Source organism: Meles meles, chromosome 15, assembly GCF_922984935.1.
Source record: "Meles meles chromosome 15, mMelMel3.1 paternal haplotype, whole genome shotgun sequence".
NCBI lineage: Eukaryota > Metazoa > Chordata > Mammalia > Carnivora > Mustelidae > Meles > Meles meles.
Genome location: NC_060080.1, coordinates 72,677,730 through 72,690,004, shown reverse-complemented (window position 1 = coordinate 72,690,004; position 12,275 = coordinate 72,677,730).

Sequence of the window (12,275 nt, the reverse complement as noted above, 5' to 3'; positions counted from 1 at the left end):
AATATTCCATTCTATATAAGAACAACATCTTTATCCATTCATCTGTCAAAGGGCATCTCAGCTCCTTCCACAGTTTGGCTATCATGGGCAAGGGCAAAGGTAAACTCAGTAGGTCCTGTGATTAAGTTTAGGTATTTGAATTTTAGGCTTACAGCATCCAGGGGGGTACTGAAGAATTGTAATGATATTTATGTATTAGAAGGTCTCTGCAGATTCTGAGTGGGGAGATGGATAAGCATGGGATAGGCAAAGAGAAGACAATTACATGGCAGCTACAGTTTTCCAGGCAAGAAGACATTAAAAGCATGAATAAAAGAAGTGGCAATGGGTGTATAAAGTAAGGAAAACAAGCAAAGTTAGAACTTGGAGCATGTGGTCACGAGGGGGTGAGCAAATGGGAGGTTTCCAAGATGATTCCCAGGTTTCACACATGGACTGTGGGGTCAGTTGTTGTTGATAAAGACAGAGAACCAAGGAGGAGGAGCAGATCCAAGGAAGAAGAACATGTCAGGTTTTAAATATGTTTCGATTAAGAGTAATATGCTTATCTTGATAAGCACTGGGAAATTTATAGAATTATGGAATCACTATATTGTACACCTAAAACTAATTTAACACTGTATGTTAACTACACTGGGAGTTTTAAAAAACATGTCTGGATTAAGACCCATCTGGACATTCAAGTAGAAAAAGCAGTTGGTTACTTTCTAGGCTATTTAAGGGGTACCATTAAAAATAACTCATTAAGAAGCTATACATTAGGTAAGACAACTCCCCCTCAACAATGGAAAAAAGAAAGTTCAGGGGAGCTAGAAATGTAGACCTGATGAACACTATGATTTAAAAAAAGCGAAAAGAGGTTGGTGAGGAGGCACAAACAGAAGGTCAGAGAAAACCATGACAGGGGAGTAGAATAGTATCCAAAATGTAAATATAAATAACATTTTTGAAAATGGAAGACTGTGATCAACAGTGTCAGAAACCACAGAGAAGTTCAATAACTTAAAGCTAAAACTATTCTCCAATGACTTAATGTTTTCAACCATTTGCTTGGTTTGTAGGCATTATTCAGATTTTGAGGTTAGCTTTATTTATTATGTATAATGATTTTTATGAGTAGAAATTAATGTTACTTTTCTTTTTTTTTCTTTTAAGATTTTATTTATTTATTTGACAGAGAGAGAGAGACAGCGAGAGGAGGAACACAAGCAGGGGGAATGGGAGAAGGAGAAGAAGCAGGATTTGCACTGGGCAGGGAGCCCGATGCAGGGCTTAATCCCATGACCTGGGATCATGACTTGAACAGAAGGCAGATGCTTAACTGACTGAGCCACCCAGGAGCCCAGTCATTATTTTTCTCAGCTCACTATAATCTGGAAGACCTAACCATCACAAATGCTTAGTATTCCCAGAGTTGGTATGAGAGAAATCACCTAATTGATCATCTCAATTCCTATGTATTATATAAATCTAAAAAGGCCTCTGTAGAGGCTGAGAGGGGGCTTACTACAGTTGAAATCATTCTAACCCTAGGATACGCCCCCCTCTTTTATATAATCACACTTTAGTCAGCGAATCTTCATTCTAGGCCTAAAGATGTCGACAACTAATTGTGTACAGGAGGAAAATCACTTAGACTCTGGACCTTTTTATTCATGGGTAAATTCACAGGATTGGGGTCTTCTGTTAGAGATAGATTGAGATAAATGACAGTCTGAGAGGGCTAATGCATGCTTATTTATGCATCTTCTATACCAAATTTTCACCAGGCACACACATCCTGTCTTAGAGTTGCCTTTACACTTCTGGTGGGAATGGGCCTTTTGTCAACCCAGTTTACAAGTTGACAACACAATTTACAATTTACCTCCTAAATGCCTGTTTCATCTTTGCTTCACTCTTCCTCCTACTGTATGCCTTAGGCAGAGTTCCTTCTTCCGCTGTACTTCCAAAATATATTTCACAAACCTCTATTATAGCGCTTAACACATTTTACCCTAATTACAAGATAATGTGGTCCTTGGGGCACAGAGTATAATTATATTCAAGTGAGTATCCCAAGGATATAGCCTGCGTTTGACACCAGCTATTGTTTAGTAAATGCACAGGAATTATTTGGAGCAACGGAGCCAGAAATACCATGGTGCCTTCAGTCAGAAGAGAAGTGGCTAGCTCAGTTTCCCTGAACTCTGAATGAAACAGAAAATCTATCGATATGTCACTGTGTACAGAACGGCAAGAGCTCCTGTGGCTCAGGACTCTATAAATGGCTTCCAGAGAAACTTAGTTGTGAGGTTCTATTTAATTAAATGGCGAGGTGGGATCACCAACAATGAGATCCTAGAGGACGGCCAGTCTATCCACTTTGAAGTAATACATACTGAAGCATAACTCTTTTGGGTAGGATAGATGGGGAGATGGATGATAACTGAACACCTAAACAACTGCTGGCTGATAGACTCAAAGGCAGCAGGAGGAGCACTTTATTAAGTGTCTGCCACAGCACGATTACAAACAGGGCAGAACCACTGTGCATACAAGAGAGAAATGATAGCAAGCTGACTTACCTAGGGAAGGGCTGAAAGGCATTAAGAAAAAGCCCAAAATGAGATCTAGCAGGCAAACCAAAGCTATACTTGGTATGCACACGCTACTTTGAGATCACACTTTTCTTGGTCAGTGCTATCTGACCCTAGCGGGTGGATGGATTCCTCCTTGTACCATAGCATTGTGCATTGCTGTGTCTCTATCAAGCCCCTAGTAAGTGTTTATGGATGATGATATATTGATCTGTTTTATAACTCCACGTATAAATGGATAATAAACTTTATCTACAGTGTTATTTTCAAATAAACAATGGCATACTGAATAGGTATGCCATGTGAGATGAAAACTATAGAAGAGATTGAAAGAATATAGCACTAACTTCTAAGTTTTGATTATTTCATCAATTACAATTTTATTTACCAATAAACTGAAATAATCTGAATTCACTTCTCATGAATATTCTCATGTATGTCAGGTGTAATTTGGCTTTAATTGGAAATGTGATTACCAGAATCTGGTTCTTCAGATATTTATAATTAAATGTGGTAGGCTTAGCTCCTGCCATAAGACGCATTGTGGTTAATCAAAATATTAGTCAATTTTCCTTTTAGAGAGAATTTGTAATGAGAATAGTAGAAGTTTCTATAAAATATTTAAAATATGAATTATCATTATAATAAAATCAAATAGAAATAAATACAGTCAAATCATTTAATATATCTTGAGTATCTACCAAATGAAAATGCACTGTTTAAGTGCAGGGGAAATGTAAAAATATCAAGAGAATACATGACCTCAATATTTAGTAGGGAAGAAAAAGCTGGAGACATGAATAACTGTGATACAAGGTGGAATGGATAAATGGGATAAGAGAGATGGCAGTTTGCTAAATTAACAAAATGTAGTCAAAGTTATATTGACCATTTGAAGTAGTTTAATTAGGAATTAGGTAACCATTACTAGTTAAGCACTTTTTCCTGAAGTAATGCACAAGAATCTATGCACAAGAAAATGTAAGACTTATTCTCATCCTTCAGAGACAAATTTATCTCACAAGGCCCATTTTAATAAACAGAATCCACAGGAAGTAGTCTTGATTCTCTAAAACTCCAGAAAATGGTGGACAGATGCTCTGATTAGAATCTAAACAAAATTTATTGAATATTACTTGAGCCAGGAATTATACTAATTTCCAGAGTGTAAACTCTGAGACCTTGTACCATATAGAGTAGCTTAAGGGAAAAAAATGAATAAAATAACATTTAACCCAGGAAACAACAAATATGTAAAACTTGGTACACTGACTGGCTATGAATTGAAAATATTAATAAGTACAAAAAGGGACTTACTCTAATTTATGAGGCCAGCATACTGTACTAGCGAATGGCAATAGAATACGATTTTGTTCAGGCATCATTGCTTATCATTATCTTCCCCTTCTGTGTATCTCCAACCACATTTTGTGAAGGAAAGCACTACCCAGCACTAATACACCTGCTTTTTGATTCTAAGGATCTGGGGAAGTTCAGCACTAAAAATCAAATATGGAACATTTTCTTTTTGCTATTTTTCAAAAAAAAAAAATGGTGACAATTCCACATCTTCCTAAGAGCTACTCAGCTGCAGATAAAGACCATTTCAGACCAGGGGAATAATAATTACCACTTCTAATCTTTTGACAGCCCAGCCAGCAGCTAAAATGACTGGCAGAACTCACTTTTTGGCTGCAAGGTAGGAGGTTCTCTACCAGTCTATACTCAAGCTGTGCTACATGACAACCCAAGATCTTGAAGCAACCTGGAAAATATATTCAATATAGCAGATGTTTTTCTATATGATATGAAACACTCAGAAGCTTCAAAATACTATGAAATTAACGTAGTTTTTTTTCCTGTTCTCCCATCTCAGGATTATCTTGAGGACTTGCTATAAATACCGGTTTCTAGATTCCATCTGGTTTCTACCAAATCAGGCATTCGAAAGGTGGAGACCAGGAACTGAAATTAATCTGCTTCATATATAAAAATTTGGAAATCACACATTTAAGTTGGGGGGTGTCCCATGGAAAGATAAAAAAAACACAGAGAAAATAATGGGAAAATTCATAAATTGTTGGTGACTAAGAATGGCAAAAATCACATGCCAGTAGCAAGCAGTTAATATTTCTTGAGTATCTACTATATGCACAACATTGTTCATATAGAAATGACACCCTAATTGCAATGCACATAAACTAAATTGGAAAGGGCTCCCTAGGAGAGTCAAGCTTATGAAAAAGAAACACTGTCAGACTGAAGGAACATAATAGATGGTTTCCACACATAAATATGGTTAATAACTACATCAGAGCCTTGGAGTCTATGAGGATGAAAAGAAAATCTAGCAATAATCCATGATTTCAAACAAGCTGCCTTCTGTCACAGCCAGAGCTCACCTGCCAGGCCCTATCTCTGTCACTTCAATATCTTACTTTTTATATCTATTCTGGAGTCATCAATTTCTACAAGTGGCATCTGACTATTGCCTGCTGGGATTTTGTAGTTGATTTATAAAGAGTATAAGAGGAATTGTATTGTAAAACTTACAGGGTTTATAAGCTACTTTTGAAAAGTAAGAATTCCAAACTATTTCAAACTATCTAGGAATAAATTTCCCTCATGATACTCGGAGAACCAGGAAATGGAAACAAGTGAACATCTCATCACATTTCAGCAAAGCTCCATTAGGTAAATGCTTTCTGGACAATGCAACTGTGATAAGACCCTGTGCACATGAACTTATCCTTGAATTTAGGATCTGAAAATGAGGTTACTGCTATATTCTGGTAGGACTAGTTATAAAAATCAGAGAGAATAAATTTACCCTCAAGTTTCAAATAGAAACTGTATACAAATATTTTTGTTCTTCAATAAGAAATCAAGAGAAAAAAAAGGCAGCAACAACATGGAAAATGTAAAAGATTTTATAATAAAAAAAGATAAACTGTATAGGATAAGCTTGTTAGATTTTTAGAAAGGATAAATAAGGAAAAAGGTAAGTGCAAGGTTTAATAAGAGGTCTTTACTCTGCAGAGTTATCTTGACATGTTATAGACTAGGGGTTAGAAAAAATAAGGCCAAATATGGTTTGACACCTATTTTCATAAATAAAGATTTATTAAAACACAGCCTCAGTCATTCATTTACATATTGCCCATGACTTCCTGTCTAATAGTAGTTTTGATACAGACCATATGAACCACAAGGTCTAAAACGTTTACTCTCTAGTTCTTCATGAAAAAATATGGACTGATCCTTCTCCTATACCACTGGATACATACAAATGTTAGTAAAGTAGCAGATCCTTGAGATTTCCTGGTTTTTATATGTCACACTTTGTCATACATGTCTTACAAAGACATCTAAAGTGTTTATTACAACCTCTTTCTTACCAGATCTAATCAGCTTATCACCGATATAGTGGTAAGAGTTATATCTTTCTGGATGGTAACAAAGATCCTTTTGAAATGGACTATCACAGAGAGTGGGAGTATTGGCACAGTTCTGAGGTAAAACAATGAAGATAAACTGCTGTTTCTGTCAGTTAAAAGCAGACTGTAGCAGGTAGGTTTTCTTCTAATTGGTATAGAGGGGAAAGTACATTTGCCTAATTAAAAAAAGCAGCTTTGACTGGTGACTTAAAATTAAGTTTATGATGACCTATTATGACTCTTCTTCACTGGACAAATGGTCCTATTCCTGATGAAGATGTTTGCGGAATCACAACCATCTGCATCATTTTTTATGAAAATTCTTGCTGGGATAGAAACAGTTCTGACATAAAAAAAGATTATTGTGATGGGTTACTTCCAGGGGATGATATCAACAAAATGGTGAAAAAGAAAGCCCAAAACCCTCCTTCCACCCACAGAAACACAAACTTAACAATACAGGTACTTAGTTCTTTGTGAGTAATCCAGAAAACATGTTAAGAAGCTACTGTACACCAGATAAGCATGAAACCAGAGACAACAAAGCATGGTGATCTGCAAAAAATTTCCCAGTACCTGGCTCCTCCTGGAGATGGAAAGAGAAGACTAAAACATGTACCCAATATTTTGCCCTGTGTAGGGATGGAGAGGAGGCTGCCCAAAGGACTGGCTTCTGTAGTGCCTGAATCTAAGCACTGAAAGGAAATGGTGTCAAGTTGGGGGTGACTAAAAATAAAGTTTATGGTTTGGACTAGCACTCATTCACTAGCCATAGTCTCCCCCTAGCCTCTTACTCAGTGTGGAATGAAAAGAAGAAAACCTCAGTTTTTTCCTAAGGAAGGAAGCAGTTGGAACATTCTGTCCTTTCGGGGACTTGCTTAGGGACTAAGCAAGTTTTCTGTCATGACTGTCTTAGAGCACTAATGGTACCCTATATGCCCTAGATGCCTGGGGGCCACTGAGAACAAAGGAAAGCTGGGCAGGTTGGTGCTACTCAAGTGGTCCTAAATTGACAAACTTGAAAACGAGGAACAGTCTAAAAAGGTGATTGACAAGGCAATTCTATTTACAACAGCATCAAAAATAATAAAATAGTAGTAAACTTAGTGAAGGAGATGGGAGACTTGTATGCTGAAAACTACAAAATGTTGCTGGAAGATGTTAAAGAAGACACAAATAAATGGAAATACATCCTGTGTCTGTGGTTTGGAAGACACGATATTGTTAAAAATGTCCATAGTAGGGGTGCCTGGGTGGTTCAGTGAGTTAAAGCCTCTGCCTTCGGCTCAGGTCATGATCCCAGGGTCCTGGGATGGAGCCCCACATCAGGCTCTCTGCTCCGCAGGGAGCCTGCTTCCTCCTCTCCCTCTGCCTGCCTCTCTGCCTGCCTCTCTGCCTAGTTGTGATTTCTCTCTGTCAAATAAATAAAATAAAATAAAAAATGTCCATAGTACTCAAACTGATCTACAGGTTCCTTATAAGTTCTATTAAATCCCAAAGATATTTTTGCAGAAATAGAAAAAAAAAGGATCCTAAAATTCAAATAGAAACACAAAGGACCTTGAATAGCTAAAACAGTTTTGGGGGAGAAAAAAGCTGGAAGCTTCCTACTCTTGACTGAAAAATATATTATAAAGTTACAGTAATAAAAACAGCTATAGTACTGGTCTAAAATGGACACATAAACTAATGGGAAAAAATAGAGATCACAAAAACAAACCTACTCATATATCATCAAATACTCTTTGAAAAAGCACAGCATAATAGGGAAAAAAAAAGTCTCTTCAATAAACGGTGCTGGAAAAATTATCTATATGCAAAAGAAAAAAAAATAGGGCCTAATCTTAGAACATACAAAAATCAACTCAGTGTAGATTAAAGAGTTAGCGTAAGACCTGAAACTATAAAAGTTCTACAAGAAAACACAGAAGAAATCTTCATAACATTGGTTTGGCAAGATTTCCTAGATAAGACACCAAAAGCACAGGCAATGGAAGGAGAAATAGACAAGTGGAATTACATCAAACTAAAAAGCTTCTGCCCAGCAAAGGAAATAACAGAGTGAATGGCAACCCATGGAATGGGAGAAAATAGCCAATAGTGGATTAATATTTGAAATATATAAGGAACTCCCAAATCAATAGCAAAACAACAAATTTCTTGATTTAAAAATGGGCGAAGGACTTGAGTAGACATTTCCTTAAAGAAAACCAACAGAAGTCCAACAGGTATATGAAAAGATCGTATCACTAATCATCAGGGAAGTGCAATCAAAACTACAAAGAGATACTATCTCAGTGAGATATTATTAACAACAACAGCAAAAAAAAAAAAAAAAAAAACCAACAGAAAATAACAAGTGTTAACTAGAATGTGGAGAAGTCTGACCTTTAAGTACTGTTGGTAGGAATTCAAAATGGTAGAGCCACAATGGAAAATAGTCTGGAAATTCCTCAAAAGAATTCAGAACAGAACTACCCTACAATCTAGCAATTTGCATTTGTTGGCATTTACCCAAATGAGCTGAAATCAAGATCTTTTTTTTTTTAAGATTTTTATTTATTTGACAGACAGAGATCACAAGTAGGCAGAGAGGCAGGCAGAGAGAGAGGAAGGGAAGCAGGCTTCCCGCTGAGCAGAGAGCCAGATGCGAGGCTCCATCCCAGGACCCTGGGATCATGACCTGAGCTGAAGGCAGAAGCTTTAATCCACTGAGCCACCCAGGAGCCCTGAAATCACAATCTTGAAGAGATATTTGCACTCCCATATTAACTGCAGTATTATTCACAGTAGCAAAAAGATGGAAACAACCTAAATGTCCATCAAAGAACAAACAGATAAAGAAAATATATATACACACAAGTTATTACTCTGTCTCATAAAATAAAGAAATCCTGTCCTCATGGAGGATCCATGAGGACATTATGGTAAGTGAAGTCAGTCAGAGAAGGACAAACAATCTATAATTGCACTTATATGCAGTTATCTAAGGTTATCAAGCTCATAGGGGCAGAAAGTACAATGGTGATTGCCAGGGACTGGAGCAAGAGGGAAACAGAGTTTCTGTTCAATGGATATAGAGTCCTAGACAAGAAAATGAAAAGTTCTGGAGATCTGCTTTACACAATGTGTATATAGTTAGCAATGCCATACTGTGCGCTTAAAATTTTGTTGAGACCAGTATTCATGTCATGTGTTTTTTTGTTTGTTTGTTTATTTACAGCATAACAGTGTTCATTGTTTTGGCATCACACCCAGTGCTCCATGCAGTACGTGCCCTCCCTATTACCCACCACCTGGTTCCTCAACTTCCCACCCGCCCCGCCCCTTCAAAACCCTCTGGTTGTTTTTCAGAGTCCATAGTCTCTCATGGTTCATCTCCCCTTCCAGTTTCCCTCAACTCCCTCTCCTCTACATCTCCCCATGTCCTCCATGTTCTTTGTTATGCTCCACAAATAAGTGAGACCATATGATACTTGACTCTCTCTGCTTGACTTATTTCGCTCAGCATAATCTCTTCCAGTCCCGTCCATGTTGCTACAAAAGTTGGGTATTCATCCTTTCTGATGGAGGCATAATACTCCATTGTGTATATGTACCACATCTTCCTTATCCATTCATCCGTTGAAGGGCATCTTGGTTCTTTCCACAGTTTGGCGACCGTAGCCATTGCTGCAATAAACATTGGGGTACAGATGGCCCTTCTTTTCACTACATCTGTATCTTTGGGGTAAAATTTGTATGGAATCAGAAGAGACCCCGAATTGCTAAGGAAATGTTGAAAAACAAAAACAAAACTGGCGGCATCACGTTACCCTATTTCAAGCTTTACTACAAAGCTGTGATCACCAAGACAGCGTGGTACTGGCATAAGAACAGACACATAGACCAGTGGAACAGAGTGGAGAGCCCAGATATGGACCCTCAACTCTATGGTCAAATAATCTTCGACAAAACAGGAAAAAATATTCAATGGAAAAAAGACAGTCTCTTCAATAAATGGTGCTGGGAAAACTGGACAGCGATATGTAGAAGAATGAAACTCGACCATTCTCTTACACCGTACACAAAGATAAACTCGAAATGGATAAAAGACCTCAACATGAGACAGGAATCTATCAGAATCCTAGAGGAGAACATAGGCAGTAACCTCTTCAATAGCCACAGCAACTTCTTTCAAGATATGTCTCCAAAGGCCAAGGAAACAAAAGTGAAAATGAACTTTTGGGACTTCATCAAGATCAAAACCTTCTGCACAGCAAAGGAAACAGTCAACAAAACAAAGAGGCAACCCACGGAATGGGAGAAGATATTTGCAAATGACAGTACAGACAAAAGGTTGATATTCAGGATCTATAAAGAACTTCTCAAACTCAACACACACAAAACAGATAATCATATCAAAAAATGGGCAGAAGATATGAACAGACACTTCTCCAATGAAGACATACAAATGGCTATCAGACACATGAAAAAATGTTCATCATCACTAGCCATCAGGGAGATTCAAATTAAAACAACATTGAGATACCACCTGACACCAGTTAGAATGGCCAAAATTAGCAAGACAGGAAACAACGTGTGTTGGAGAGGATGTGGAGAAAGGGGAACCCTCTTACACTGTTCGTGGGAATGCAAGTTAGTGCAGCCATTTTGGAGAACAGTGTGGAGATTCCTGAAGAAATTAAGAATAGAGCTTCCCTATGACCCTGCAATTGCACTGTCATGTGCTTTTTAACCACTACTTTAAAAAATATATTTTTATTCATTCATTTGACAAAGATCACAAGTAGGCAGAGAGACAGGCGGGGTGGCTGTGGGGGTGGAAGCAGGCTCCCCACTGAGCAGAGAGTCCAATGCGGGACTCAATCCCAGGACCCTGGGATCATGACCTGAACCAAAGGCAGAGGCTTTAACCACTGAGCTACCCAGGCACCTTACCATAGTTTTGTTTTTGTTTTTTGTTTTTTAAGTGGATCCCCTTCAGATCCCCAGTTCTGCTGAAAAAAATCAATGGTTACCCATGGGGAGTTACATGGTGTTATATGAGGGGGAAATCAAAGACTGCAATAAAGAGTATTTATATTTTTACTCTCTATACAATGATTTTTTAAAAATTCTTAAAAAGACAAGCATCTTTTCATGTATTATTTTACAATAGATAAATAAAAGAACATGATCTCAGTTAAAAAAAAAAAAAAAGGGAGAGAATGAGAGAGAGAGAGAGATATGTATTACTTCCAGAGAATTTTACTTGCCCTTTGTAGCAACAGTAGCCTTTACTCTGTGGGTAAGTGAGACGATATGGAGATTCTCCTCATTGATGAGTGTGTTTGGATGCATGCAGGAATTGAGTAAATGACAATTAGGTGCTGGGTCCACTGTATAATGAATTTAAGCCATAATTTTGCTTATCTCACTTCCGTAAGTGTCTTCTCTGTGGGTAGGCCACAGAAATATTTCAGTTTTCCAAGGCCTTTCTCAGTTTAGAATTGACATCATCCAGGAAAACCTATTCCCCTCTTCCTTGGATACAGGCAGTGTGATGAATAATTGCAGCTTCCTTTAGCAGGAGGTTAGAAAGAAAATTTCTGGATTTACCCACGACATCAAATCAGGCCTCCTCTTTGTGCACAACTTTCCAGGTCTACGAATTGGCTCAGGTCTTAGAATTGGAGGAGAGGCTATGATTCCCTTGTATAGAGCAAAACTGTTCGCTTTCCACCAGATATTTATTTTTTGTCTATACAAATCATGCAGGATCACGTCTATTAATTTTCTAAAGTTAAACCAATTGTAATTCCTGGAATAAACTCAACTTGGTCATATATTATTAGACTTCTCATATCTTGCTAGTATCTTTCAGGCTTATATTTTCATCACATTTACAAGTGAAACTGGTATGTCATTTTTATCCACAAAATGTTGTCAGGTTTGGTTCCAAGGTAATGTGAGGTTCATTATGTGAGTAGAGTAGTTTCCTCTTTTTCTCTATGAGAGATTGCATAGATTTTTTTTTTCTTAAATATTTTGACAGAATTCTCTGTGGAATTCACCTCTGGTTTAACCTTTCTGTGCACAAATATGTTTGGATAATTCAATTTTTCTGATGGCTATAGGTCTATGAATTTTTCCAGTTTTTGAATTAGTATCAATGATGTTAATTTTTCTAAGAATTTGGTCCATTGTAGTTGAGTTTGAAATTTACTGGAATGACATTTTTCATAACATGTTCTTATTACCTCTTCCTATGTGCAAC